Below are 12,505 nucleotides of genomic sequence, written 5' to 3' on the forward strand. Positions count from 1 at the left end.
TCCACTCACGCGGGGGGAGGGACGAAACGAAGGGCCGGAGGCAGGGCGGCCGCAGGGCAGGGGCGCTGGGGGACAAAAAGAGCAAGACTGGGAGTGGGCGGCACAGTATAGGCAGCGTCACCATTTTACGGGGACTGTCCCTCTATCTCTGTGGCGACCAGAGAGGCCTCAGGACCCCTTGAAAAGCTCTGCCGGTACTCCACAGGGACGGACTCTTCCGCGCTCGGATTGGTCTCACGAACGCAGACAGGGCTCTCCCATTGGTGGGCGGCGCTGTCAGTCGATCCCGGGTACTCAGCCCGAGGCTTGCTGGGAGTTGCAGGAGGCGTTTCCCTGGCTCCGAGAACCTGTGCTGGGGCGTGAGGCGTTTCTCCTCAGCGCACGTTTGGACCTGCGAGGTTCTTTTCTCTCCCTCCGGAGCTTATCTTAGTTCAGGAATCTCTCAGGCCTCGCGTGCCGGTTCCAAGAACTCCCGAGGCTCGCTAGCCTATGGCATTTCCCGGGGGTAAGGGCACGTCAGGCTCTACTTCTGGGCGTAAGTGAGGGAGACCGTTGAACCGAGCTCTAGAATGAGGGCTTTCTTGGGCCGGCCCGGGGAGGCTGACTCTGCCTCCCTGGCGCTTGGGAGCCTTTGTCTCACCCGTTCGGAGAAGAGTGCGGATGACCTCAGGGGTTAGATATTTGTCACCCAGAATTCTACAGTTACGTGTAACAGAAACGAGCAGAGCAAGTTTAGCCTGCGGTTTTTATCAGTCGATCATGGAGGACTCCTGACTGACTGGTCACAATGGCGCAGTGGAGGATGTCAGTGAGGGCCGAGACCTTTGTAGGCTCACAGACTAATTGGGAAGATGAACACATCTGGTACCCTTAGCTTTATGATTTTCTCGTCTCCTTTAAAAAGGTGTCCTTACCAGGGGTCTCCTGATTCGGCCGTATGCGGGCTTTGCTACACCTGGGATCTGGGGCCTATATCTCCAAATTTCAAAAATGGTAACACGCTGTCTGCTTACCCTCCACCTGTTTTCATTATCTGCTGTCGCTTAAGCCTGTCTGGTATGCCAGACTGTCTCACTGCTTGCTTTGTTCGTGACCTTCCCTGCTTGATTTGGACCCAGTGGGCAGCTGTTTCACTGATGTCTTCATTATCCATTTCAGCTATAAGAATAGTGCCTGGAACCCAAGCTTTTGAAAATAGGGAATATGAAGAACAATAAAAAAAAGTCGTCTCCAAATTATGGAAACTATAAAATTAAAAAAATTGATTTGTTTGGCCATTTCCAAAATATAACATGTCAGGGAGTCAAATGCCACTTTTATACAAAAATTACATGTAAATTCCAAATATAAGCATGCCTACAAAAGTCCTAATTTAGTCCTTAAATTTCTTCAGCCTCTTGTCCTCTGCACCCACCCTCAGAATCTGCTTTCTGCACTCCAGTATGCTGGAGTAAGTCACAAAAACTTTGTGGACTTGGGTTTGCTGTATATTCTTGCTCTGAACTTCACATCTACCTACCCTGATGCTTGGCTGTGCTTTGCTTCATCTCTTATTCATGCTGTATCACATTTCCTGTGGTAGGTGTTCCTAACTGCTCTTGTTTAAGAAGTGCTTTATAATTTACATGTATATTATCTCATTGAGTCTTCTAACAACTTTGTGAGGAAAGTCTCAAAGAGGTCTGATGGACAGCCCAACGTAACATATCTGGGACTTGAGCACACTTGTACGATGCCATGTTTGAGAATGTACCCTAGCCATCTCTACTCTTTCCTTTCTCAGTTTCTTAAGCATCAAATCCCTAACTTACTCAGCAGCTAATTGCTTTCAATTAAATGAGAAAAACAAGGCTGTCTGGAGAACTCCCTCACCATTCTACTTAAAAATCTATGATTCTTCACATAGATTGTCTTTCTTCTATTCCAAAGTTAGCCCCTCAAAACCTTTGTTCTTTATTCCACTCTCTCCTGCCTCCTCAAAACCCTGCTCCTCCTATGTTTTCAGTCAGTCCTTTACTAACATGTTCCTTCTACCAAGAATTACGATCAAGTCCTGAAGGGGGAAACTAATTCTCCCTCGACCCAGCTCCCCTTCCACTTACTCACTTTGGTGGTTCTTGCTACTATATTTCTTGAAATGTCTCACTCTTTGCTTTTATCACTATCGTCCCATTAACATCACCACCACCTATTTATTCTTCCCCTCTATCCTACTGAAACTTTTCCCTTGTAAATTACGGGTGACCATATTGCTGGCCTTTTCTCTATATGCAGTCTCTTTAGTATTCACTATTGTTACATACTTCCTCATCCTTAAAACTTGCTTGCTTCTTGACTTTTGTAATACTCTACTCTCTTGCTTGGCCTTCTAATCTCTTGGGCTGCTTCTCACACTCTACTTTCTCACTAGTTCTCCTTTTCTATCCCCTACCTTTTCCCCTTTATATTTTTTAGTATGCATGTGATTCCCAGATTCCAATTCTGATCTCCTGAGTTTTTGTCACAACCGTCTATTATAAATCTGCACACAATCGTGTCCTCATCACCTTACACCCCACATATCTTAAACTTCATTGAACTTCTTTTCTCACTAAATTGAGCTCTCTCAATTTCCCTATTTTATTCTCTCCATAGTATCATCATTCTGTCTTTACTCTAGCTTGAAATCGTGTAGTGCTCCTGTCTTCCTTTCTCTTTTTCCATATCCAGTTAGGCACTAAGTTGTTTCCATCCCCACTGCTAACACCTTATTGTATAGAATGTATAGAATTTTAAAGATGATACAGGACTTTATCACCCTTTCCTCAAGTATCACTATAGTCTCTGAATTATCTCTGCCCTCTGTTTTTTAAAATTGATCTACAGAGTTTTTCCAAATTAATTGTAAAAACATAGCCTTTATTCTAAAACCCTCAGTAGCTCCCCACCTCCATAGGATAACATCTGGATTCCTTAATAGATCCATATAACCAGTCTTTTAGTTATTCCCTTAATATTGCCAAGCACATTTCTTGGTCTTTACCAATTTGTCTGCAGCATTCTCCTATCTTTGTTATTCAGACCTACCCTTCCTTCTGTGTCAAACCTGCTTTACCTCGAAGTTTTCCCTGTTATTTCAAGGGTCCAGATTAGAGCTCTAATAGCTCTTTGCCTATATTGTTCACTTTTCAGTTTGTGCCACCTTGCAGAATTTTTTTTATTTATTGTGTATGTGTGTGGATATATATGTGCATGTGTATATATTTACAATATATAAAGACACATAATACACACATACGTGCATATTTTTTGTGTCTCTGTTAAGGTGAAAACTATTGCCTACACAGTAGGCATTTAATGAAGACCTGTTATTGATGAGGTAGAGAATGGTGATCTCAGATAATGGGAGAATAAACAGGACCACATTTGACCAAGAATTTTGTGGATAGTGCAGACTATAAGAGTATGGGATGAGATCATGGAATGAGAGAGGATTTGTTAAGGACGTTCCTTTCCCAGAATTGGTTTGGTGTCTTGTTCCATGCTCACACACTGCTTCATCTGTCTGGGGACCTCAGAAAGCAAATAGTTAGAGGGAAGTGCAAAAGTCGTGGGGTCAGAGGAACAGGACTGATGAAAGTGACCAGGGCCCATCAAGGTATCTAAAGAATTTTAGCCCACCCATATTGCCAAAGACAAGGAAGGTACTGAAGGTTAGAAAGAAAGCCAGGGAGGATGACGCATCAGGAAATCAGGCAGGTCTGGATTGGACACTTTGCTTGAGTACTACCACACACTAAATGAATATATGGAAAGGGACTAGAGAGATCTGTCAGACTTATCTTTCATCATTACACCTGTCTGTGTCAGTCATCATCCATCCTCCTCCTTTATTTCAAAGGAAGGAGAATCCTTTCTCTAGATACCTGTGCTCTGAAGTCCAGTTCCACCTGCTTCCTCTGTCTCTCCTGTCTTCATCTTCTCCTTCCTGGTGGATCTTTCAGCTTAAGTGTCTCCTTCTACCCTGTGCCCCTCTCTAGCTTCCAATTTCTCTGTTCTTTATAGCCAAGCCTCTTGAAAAGAATAGTCTACACTTGCTTCTCTAATTTTTCACCTTGCATTTTACCCCTGAACACAGTCCAATTTGACGTTTGCTCTAACAATTCCTCTGAACTTGTATGACTGAATTTACTATGATTTTTGGCACTGATAGACAACTTTCTTCTCCTTAAAACTTTCTTTTCTCTTGGTTGCCATTACACTATTCCTGATTTTCCTTACACCACCTGCTCCTTTAACTACTCCTTCTCTTTTTCCCTGAAGTGCACTACTTCTTCTACTTGGTTCTGAAATGTTGCTGTTTCCCAGGTCCTTAAGTCCTTTTTTTTTTTTTTTAACCTTATCATCCTTCCTTGATTTTTGTGAGATTTGGAGGTAATATAAAGTACCAGCCCACTTTACATGGAGACTCTTTTTACTGTTATCATTATTGCCTCCATTATATCTCTGAACTCATTCCCTCCTTTTCATCTCCACTTCCTGCTTTAGTTCAAGTTCTTATCATACTTTGTCTAGATTATTAACTGGTGTTCCTATTTCCAATCCATTCTCTATGATCCTATTAATGATCTTTCTGAAATTCCAATTTGATTATGCTCTTCAATAGCTTTATTTATTCATCAAATCTCCTTTTTCTGGAATATGTTTTCCCCAAATGTCTTCATGGCTTGGTCCTCACTAGAATAGTAAGTTCCATGAGGACAGGGACATTTGACTATGTGTCAGATACCAGAAAACACATCATTGTTAGAACAAGCAAAAATTCCTACTCTATTGGAACTTACCTTCTAGTAGGGGAAAGCAGCAAATAAATAATAGACGTGATAACTACATAAACTGTATAGTGTGTTAGAATGTGAGAAGTGCCATGGAGAAAAAATAAGCAGTGAGGAGCATCTGTAGTGCAGGGTGGGGGTGTTGCAATTTAAAGGGAGTGATCAGGACAAGCATCATTGAGAAGTTGATATTTGCACAAAGACTCAAAGGTGAAGGAGTGACCTTATCCAAACTACCTTTTCCCCAGATGATTGGGGAAAAAGTAGTTCAGGTAAGATGATTTCCCCACATGACTGGGGAAAATGTAGTTCTGATAAGAGAAGAGTCTGTGCTTGCTGAGAGAGGAGCATGTATAGTATGTTTGAGTAATGGTAAGGAGGCCAGTGTGACAGGAGCAGAATGTGAACTAAGGGGAGAAGAGTAGGAGGTGCCTTCAGGATAAAACTCCATGTGTTTTATCCATGTGATACATACATATAAGTAGGCTTCCCATGACCCTACCTCTGCCAGTCCAGCCAACCTCATTTCTCACACTGCCCATCACAGCCCCAGCATGCACCCTGAGCTTCAGCCTTATTTTATGATTGTACAAGCTGCTTGCTCTGCCTAGGACACCTGGCCCACTCTTCTTTGCCTAATTAATTGTTACCCATTCTTCAAAGCTCAGTTCAGATATCAGCTTCTCTAAGAATCCTACATTCACCAAGTCTCCATTAGGTGCCCCTCTATGTGTTACTCATGGTACTCTGCGAAGATCCCTATCAAGTCTTTAACATTCTACATTTCAATTTTCTACTTGCTTGTCTGATTCTGCCCTCTGCCTTAACTAAATATCTTTTCTCCTGCATTGGGAACTCTTAAAAGGACAAGGGTCCGTATCTTATTTCTACATCCCTAATACTGGGTGTACAGTCTGAAACATAATAATGTTTAATAAATGTTGATGAGTGAATAAGTGACTAAGATTCATATTTATAAGAAACTGATCATAATGACAGGACAGACGACTGGAGAAATTTATTGTTTATTTCAGATACATCATCTTTGCCTTCTGATTTTTTAAAAAGAGGGCCTGATTCCTAAAATAAAGAAGCTAGTGCCATCTAGTGGTAGTAATAAAAAAGCTAAACTAAAAGTTTCGACAGGGTTCTGTTCTATTTTATTTATTTTGAACTGAGACAGATAGAGAAGGGACTTCCTTGTAAAGGCTCCAGTGCCCACTGTATTGTGGGTGTTTTGATTTTTTATCTAGCAACTTACTGTACCCTGAGGTGATTCTAACTGCAAGATCTAACAAGTATAAATAGTCCCTTGTAACTGATATTTTGTGAAAATGGGCAACTCTTCAACTTTGAGAAGGGGAGGATGAAATAGCTAGAATAATGTGAGCTTTGGAACTCTCTTTGTGTAACTGCTTTTATATCAGACCACAACTACACAAGACATCAGTTCTATTATTACCTAACTACCTATCCTTTTAGAGAAAATTTACCACTATCTTATCTAAGATCTCTTCTTTCACTTGACTCCTAGTTATCTGATCACATTGTCTGCCATGTAGTTGATGTTGTCAAGAAGTTGCACCCAATCTTAGTTGGTTTAGTATAAATATGTGAATCTTAGACTATTTACACATTATAGTATACTTTATTCATCCCTTTCTGTGAAGTCTTTTTTATGTTTATCACATTATTAACCTTTTTGACATAAATGTTTTTTTTTTTTTCTTCTTAAAAATGATCGGTAAGGGGATCTTAACCCTTGACTTTGTGTTGTCAGCACCACGCTCACCCAGTGAGCCAACTGGCCATCCCTATATGGGATCCGAACCCACGGCCTTGGTGTTATCAGCACCACACTCTCCCGAGTGAGCCACGGGCTGGCCCTGACATAAATGTTTTTAAAAGCACCTACTACATTATATTAATGTGTTTTGTTATTAAAAATGTGGATAAACACTTTGTCATTATATTTTTTTATGTAAATTTATCTTTCATATAAAACATATATAATTAAATAAAATGGGTAATAATACAAAGGAAATGGCACATTCAGAGATTGGATTTCGTGCTGCATATGGTAATAATGCTCATGATTAAAATTAGAGCAGCGGTTGTAGAGTGCTTGTACTGTTATGTTAGAGAATTGATAATAAGAGGCATGTTTTGTGCTCTTGATAATATTGCATTATAATTTAGCATACACTTGTTATTACTCGTAAGATGTTTTGTTATTTGTATTTAGTAAACATGTAAACTTTCAAGATTAATCATGAAAATTTTGGTTTAGAAGAGACCCGTTGCCTGGAATGCATTTGCCCCAGATATCTTCATGGCTTGCTCCCTACAAGGACTATTATCTGTTGAATTCTCTGTGTATCCCCAGTATTTAGATGCGTGTTTGGCCCATAATTAGAGCTCAATAAATATTTATTAAATGAATATGTGAGAAAACTGAGGCACAGCAAGGTAAAAAGATATTGGCATAAGGCCACATATGAAGTTACTGGCAGAATTGAGGCAAGAATCCATGTCTTCTGACTCCTACTCCATTAAGTGGTTCAGTATAACACCTTATCTCCAATCAGTACTGCTTTTAGATCCAGATACCTGTGGCCCCTGTCCTTGGCCCTTTGCTTTGAGAGGACCGTCCCTGGCCCTTCTCCGGTCGCATCCTTTCCTAAGGGCTGAGGACTTCCAAGAGTATGTCTTTCCCCACTCTTCCCCCCACCACACACACACACACCAGAGTAGGTCTAGCTACCTGGTATTCTGAAATTCCCTGACTAATAGCCAGAAGCCCACTTCCAGGACCTTGCTGGCCTCTTCCCGAGATGTAGACTGCAGGATAAGCGTATGCACACCTAGGCCTCAGGAGTGGTGAAAGGGCGGCTATTAGGAGTGGTAGGATTTGATGAAGTCTGTTGGGGTGACCACACATGTATGTGAGGCCCTCTGGTAGGGTGGAAAAAGATGAGAACAGGCCATGGGGTGGGTGCCTCTGTTTGTCCTCTTGCTCATGGCCCCTCAAATGTTAGGGGCAGGTCTACTTCCTATAATAAATCTAGTCTCCCACATACTTAATGTCATTTAAACCAATACGAAGTGAACACCTACATTGTGCCAGCCTGTGCTGGATATTTTCAAATGCATTATCTTATATGTTTATTATTATTATTTTTTGACTGTTGGCCAGTATGGAGTGCCTTACCTCATTTAAATGTTATACTTACATAAAGCACAGACATAACTTACCCAAGGGCACATGACTGCTAAGCTAAATACATAACCAGTGTCCTCAGGAAGTAACTGCTCGACACTTACCAAAATACTAGTGTGTGTGTTTATATATATGTAAGTCTGTGTGTGGTGTGTGTATATATACATACATATGCACATATACTTTTTTACTGAGAAAATAATGCGTTTGATTAAAAAATGCCAACAATTTAAAAGAGTATGAGTAAATAGTAAGTTTCCCATGCCAGGCTTCAAGTCAGAGACACCAGTTAACCATGTTTTTGTCGTTAAAAATACCCATGTATTTTTTTATTTAGGAAACTTTAGATATATGATATATACAAGAGTAGGGAAAAGTATGATGAACCACTAAGTGCCCATCACTCAGCAATACCGGTTAACAGCATTGTTATTCCTGTTTAATATACTTTCCCAACTTTTACTTTTATTCTTATTTTTTTCTTTGCTGGAGTATTTTAAAGTAAATCCAAGATATCATGTTATTTTATTATATTAAGATATATGAAGATACTTATTTGTAAATGTTTAAATGTAAATATGGAAAATATTTTGAATTTTCAGTGAAATTTAAAAGATTTCAGGGCCGGCCTATGGCTCACTTGGGAGAGTGTGGTGCTGATAACACCAAGTCAAGGGTTAAGATTCCCTTACCAGTCATCTTTAAAAAAAAATAAAAGTAAAAGATTTCATATATAGTTAAAGACCTATTTTATTTAATTTTGAAAATTTCTTCATTTCAAAGAGGACTCAGGTGGGAGGTAGGCATTTAATAATGATTTTTGTGACTCTAAATAAAACTAATATGTATGCATTCCTTTTTATCTCATGCAGTTTTCTTTGTAGGATTCTGTGAGCCTACATCTCTTTTTATTTTATAGTCAGTCCACTTTCTATTTTTTCCTTTCCTTTCTTTTGGAGGAGCTGTTGAAAATGGTAAGCAAATGCCTTTTCCCCCTCACTTCTCTGAGTGATAAAGCCTAAAAATGATGAAGGTAAAAGGGCAGACTGTGATTTAATGTAGTGCCTTTTCTAATTCAAATGACAGCTAACTTTTCTGAACTAAAGTACACTCACATCTTGGTAATAGCATTTAGAGCATGAGTAGATTATAATATATCATGGCATATAGAGAAGTCCATACATTATTCCAGGAATGTTGCTAGGAAATATAAATAATGTTCCTAGTTGCCAGGAAATATAAATAATCCCCATCAACTGAGGCAAAGCCTAGTTATTTATTTCTATATTGATAGCTACTTTTTTTTTTTTAAGTACCTATTTTCTAGGTCGCATTTAAATCTGTACTGCAGTTTAATACTTTTTTTTTTTCTAATAGTGTACAGGACCTGACAGCTCTTTCTCCTGTTATTAATAAGGGGTAGGTGGTGTTTTCAGGAAATTCTGGTGTGATGAAGACCTTCTATTCCTCAGTGTTCTATGCCCCTCTTTTAGAAAGAATCTCATTAAGGAAATCTTTGGAGTGGAACTGTCCAGCTTTCTGGACTGGGGTACAGAGATGATGTTCCTAAATATCTGTATTCAAGGAGCTGAGAGGCAGCAATCTGAGTGGAAAAAAGGTTCAGAGGCTTGTTTGGAAGCTGCCTTTACAAAGCAAAAGCACTTTTTCCTAATATATGTATCCAGCATGGCTTGGAGCAACTCTGACAGAAGTTGTGAGGTAGAAAGAATAGAGGGTGGGTAAAATTCTTCCCAAGCCGCCTTCTTCTGGCCACTGCACTAACCTGTGGTGTCCAACATGGGAGACACTGGTGGCTTAAAGCCACATGTGGCTTTTAAGCACTGGAAATGTGGTTAGTCCAAATTAAGATAATGTTGTAAGTGTAAAATGCACACTGGTTTTTGAAGATTTATTATGAAAAAAATGTAAAATATTTCATTAATAATGTTTTATATTAATTGCATGTTGAAGTGATAATACATACATATTTTCATAATTTTTAAATATAGACTGTTTTTTAGAGCAGTTTTAGGTTCACAGCAAAGTTGAGCAGAAGCACATTAGAGTTCACTCTTGGTGTTGTATATTCTAGGGGTTTTGGCAAATGTATGACATGTATTAACCATTATAGTATACAAAATAGTTTCGTTGCCTTAAATATCCCCTGTGCTCCACCTACTCACCTCTTCCTCTCCTCAAGCCCCTAGCAACTACTCATCCTTTTACTCTCTCTATGGTTTTACATTTTCCAGCATGTCATATAGTTGGAATTGTACAGTATGTAGTCTTTTCAGATTGCCTTCTTTTACTTAGTAATATGCAATTATGTTTTCTCCATATCATTTCATGGCTTGATAGCTCATTTCTTTTTAGCACTGAATAAAATTTGATTGTGTGAATGTACTACAGTTTATTTATCCGAAGTGATAATATTTTAATAAAAATCTATTATTAAAATTATTTCCTCCCCCCAGCCCCGCCACCCCTTTTTTTTTGCCAGCTGGCAGTACAGAATCCAAACCCTTGACCTTGGTGTTACAATACTGTGCTCTAACCAACTGAGCTTTTTAATGTGGCTTCTAGAATAAAATTATATGAGTTGCTCACAATAAATTTCTATTGGACATCTCTACTCTAGACCGTGGCAAAACAGTGTTATCAGGAGAGTTTATCTTCAATACAAACTTTCCATTCCAACACCTGCCTACTTTTTGTTGCCTCCTGTGAAAGGTGTTCCTCTCTAGGGCTTGCCTGCCCCGGTTTGTTCCTTCTACTGTCCCTATCACCAGATGTACCCCCTGGATCACGGACCTCCCAGCCTCTAAAACTGTAAAGAATAAATTTCATTTCCTTATAAATTACCCAGTTTTACATATTCTGTTATAAGCAACAGAAATGGACTAATACAAGTGGTTTTCTTAAAACAAGAAAGTTTTTTCTTAAAAGAGATAAAACAGAGTATTAACTTTTTTTGTTAGAAAACAGAATTTATTTTACTTTACATTTGTGTAAGTGATTAATATGTTAATATTGTTTCTAAAAACTAATTGGAATAAGAATTCATTTTATTGTAGTCTGACTTATTCCTCTTTTGTGTTAGACCTGTCTATCTCATATATTGTCAATGGGAACAATATCACCCCTAAGTGGGCAAAAATTGGTTCTTGGGGTGTGAAAAAAAATCTTACTCATTCATTGTATAAAGCATAGATAAATATATATAGTTCAAAACCAGATATATAGTATATCTATAGATTAAAGTTTCCTGAGAGAGGTTATTAGGAAAAAAAAAGTCTGAAAATGTTCCTTAGGGTATTGATCACAAAAGGTTGACAAACACGGGTTTATCTGCACTAGGTATTTCTAAACTGTGCACGTAACAATGGAACTTTTTAATGATCAGTTAATCTCCAGAGTTTTCTAAGGAGGGAGAGGAGTATAAAATGAGGAAATATATAGAAAGATTTACATTTACAGGTTGGGGAAGAGTGAGCATCTGAGGAGTGTTAGAAATCTCTACCACCAATTGATCACCAGTTATTAACATTTTGCCAAATTCATTCTGTGTGTGTGTGTGTTATCTAGGTGAAGAGTATATAGATGTTTATTGTGCTATTTTTTCAAATGTTTCCTAGGTGTGAGAATTTTCAAAATAGACGTTAGGGTAAAATGCCATCCTTCTCCACACTCTATCTCTACCCACCCCTGTACTCCAGTTCTACACTGAGGCCCTACTGAACCACAATTTCTTGGTAACGTGTTTTCTCTTACCTCAAAACTTTTTCATATATTGCTCCCTCTGCATGGAACATATAGTCTGGCCTCCCCTTTCTTTCTTCACACACAGCCGTTGCTTGGATAACGCTTTTTAAGTTTCACATTCTCCAGGAAGCCTTCCATGGCCATCCAAATCCACTCAAGTCTATGTTAAACTCCCACATATATTCCCTTTATTGTAATTGTCCTTATTATTGCTCTTGTCATACAGTATTATAATTGCATATTAAACTTGTCTGTCTTCACTAGACTGTGAGTTCCTTAAAGGCAAGGATTATGACTTATTTTATCCATCTCTTCGTCTTCTGCAGCTACCACAGGACCTCTTGCAATATTTATTAAATAAAGCAATAATTAACTTTTCTATGAGATGCATAGTTGTTTTACATAACTCTATTCAAAAGGAAGAAACAAAGAAAAAAAAAAGAGAAAAAACAAAAGAAAACCTTGATATTTTATTTGACTTGTAAAGCTTTATTGCTAATAACAAAATAATTGCAGATTAGACTTTTATAAAATATTAAAAATAGCTCCTAAATCCCCGTTATTACCCCTGTAAAACTCTTCATGAAATATCCCTGACAATCCCAGGAAAAATTAATTCTCTCTCTAAGTTCCAACAGAGCTAGCTCTGTTTCTACCTTTATTTTATAACACTTTGCAGGACAGGTGGGGGGTGGGTGGAGAGGGGTGT

At 38.8% G+C, this 12,505-nt stretch overlaps 1 protein-coding gene across 3 annotated transcripts in view; it reads left to right on the forward strand.

The window, feature by feature from the left end:
• Positions 1 to 12,505, forward strand: part of TTF2 (transcription termination factor 2) — a 106,517-nt gene that overhangs the window by 67,280 nt on the left and 26,732 nt on the right. The gene's annotated exons all lie outside the window — the stretch shown is intronic.

The sequence above is a fragment of the Cynocephalus volans genome, chromosome 8, assembly GCF_027409185.1.
Source record: "Cynocephalus volans isolate mCynVol1 chromosome 8, mCynVol1.pri, whole genome shotgun sequence".
NCBI lineage: Eukaryota > Metazoa > Chordata > Mammalia > Dermoptera > Cynocephalidae > Cynocephalus > Cynocephalus volans.